Source organism: Grammomys surdaster, unplaced genomic scaffold, assembly GCF_004785775.1.
Source record: "Grammomys surdaster isolate TR1022 unplaced genomic scaffold, NIH_TR_1.0 174, whole genome shotgun sequence".
In the NCBI taxonomy this organism is placed as follows: Eukaryota; Metazoa; Chordata; class Mammalia; order Rodentia; family Muridae; genus Grammomys; species Grammomys surdaster.
In genome coordinates this window covers 18,913,315-18,915,572 of record NW_021604622.1, presented here as the reverse complement: position 1 = coordinate 18,915,572, position 2,258 = coordinate 18,913,315, and positions in this window count along the sequence as shown.

Here is a 2,258-nt window from a genome sequence, read left to right as displayed (position 1 = left end):
TCACAAATTGCACTTGATGAGAAAACAAAACAAAACAAAACAAAACAACCCCCTCCCAAAAAAAGAGAACACAAAGTTGATTGGGTAGGAAGGGAGAGGATCTGGGAGGAGTTGGGGAAGAGGGGTGACTATGATAGAAATACATTGTATGAAATTCTTAAAGAATTAGTTAAAAAAATAAAAACAAATGCAACTTAAAACCACTCTGTACCTATGAAGAATTACTGGGTGTATAGGTAGAAGGTTCCTGGATAAACCGGTTTTCTTAAATTCGTCTCTTGGTACTGAATCTGTTTAATCTTATTGGAGGGCAAAAGCCATGAAAACCAACACAGATGTGGTTGATACAGTCTATCCCTGGAACTGTACGCAGAAGATTTCAAAGGGTGAACATCCTTTTGAAGTTTAAAGCTGTCATAGTTGTGTTGTTAGAAAGAGGGAAGTAATGGCTTGCCAATATATAGTGTAGAACCACTCTGATTTCGCAGGAATTCTATGCAGTAGGCCACTCAGATAAACCTAGGTAGAAGCAAAAGTATTACACAGGAGGCAGAGCATTGTGCCCATGTTGGGAGTTCATCAACTTAAAAAAGTTTATATATAGATAAATGGGAAAGGCTAACGACAGGTTAAAAACAACTTATTCCTGTGATTGCTATTCACTGATGCGTGATCTTAAAATCAAGAAAGCCAGATCAGAGAGGTCATTTGCTCTAGAAGTCCAGGACCATGCCAGATCTTTCTGTTCTGAGGTCAGAATGAGGTACATTCTTCATCCAAGTGGAGACAGTAGATACAAATGAAACAGAAAGACATGGGATACCTCCATTAAAAAGTGTTTAAAATGTTAAAAAATATCAGTGCGGGCAGAGCTGAGGAGAAGAAAGTCTCCAATCAGATATTTCCTAGTCCTGAGTATATCCCCAAATTTTATATACGTATATATCATATACGTATATGTATACATACAATATATATAACATGATATATTGGCAAGCCATTACTTCCCTCTTTCTAACAACACAGCTATGACAGCTTTAAACTTCAAAAGGATGTTCACCCTTTGAAATATTCTGTATACAGTTCTAGGGATGGACTGTATCAACCACATCTGTGTTGGTTTTCATGGCTTTTGCCCCCCAATAAGATTAAACAAATTCAGTAGCAACAAAAGAATTTAAGAAAACTGGTTTATCCAGGAATACACACAAACACACACACACACACACACACACACACACACACACACACACACATTCTGGTCACTAAAGCAATAAATGGTCATTAAAAAAATTCTTCATTAAACATAGAATTTTATAGTATGACATTAAAAAGTGTCTTTGTTAGGGCTACGAGTGCCGTGATGAAGCACAATGAGCGTCCACAGGTTGGGGAGGAAAGGGTTTACTTTCCTTATGATTTCACATCACTGTTCATCACTGAAGGAAGTCAGGGCAGGAACTCAAACAGAGCAGAAACCTGGAAGCAGGAGCTGAAGCACAAACTGTGGAGGGGTGCTGCTTACTGGCTTGCTCCCCATGGCTTGCTCTGTCTGCTTTCTTATAGAATCCAGGACCACAAGCCTGGAGCGGCACCACACACAATGGGTTGGACTCTCCCGTATAAGTCACTGGTTAAGAAATTTCCCTACACATTTGCCTACAAACCCATCTTATGGAGGCATTTTCTCAATTGGAGTTTTCTTCTCTTAGGTGACTCTAGCCTGTGTCAAGTTGACAAAATTAGCTAGTAGACAGCTCTAAATTGCCTTCCACTCCATTTTATAAACAATACTAATACCCAGGGAGAACTGTCTATAATCTGTGGACGTTCCCTTCATCCCTGTGTGTGTGTGTGTGTGTGTGTGTGTGTGTGTGTGTATATATATATATATATAATTTCATACAATGTATTTCAATCGTATTCATTCCTTCTTCCTCAACTCCTCCCAGATCCACCCTCTTCCTATCCAGTCAACTTTGTGGCTTTTTTTAAATTTTAAACTCAAGTGCAATGTGTCCTGTACATATATTCATGGATGTGGCCTTCTACTGGATCATAAGTGACCAACCAGTGGCCACACAAAGAAAACTGACTTTGTGTTTCACAGAATACATCATTGATTCCTCTTTATAACTTTGATACACAGCTTTTCTCTCCCTCCCTCCCTCTCCCTCCCCCTCCCTCCTTCCCTTTCCTCCCCCTCCCTCCTTCACCTCCCTCCTTTCCCCCTCCCTCCCTCCCTTTCTCCTTCCCTC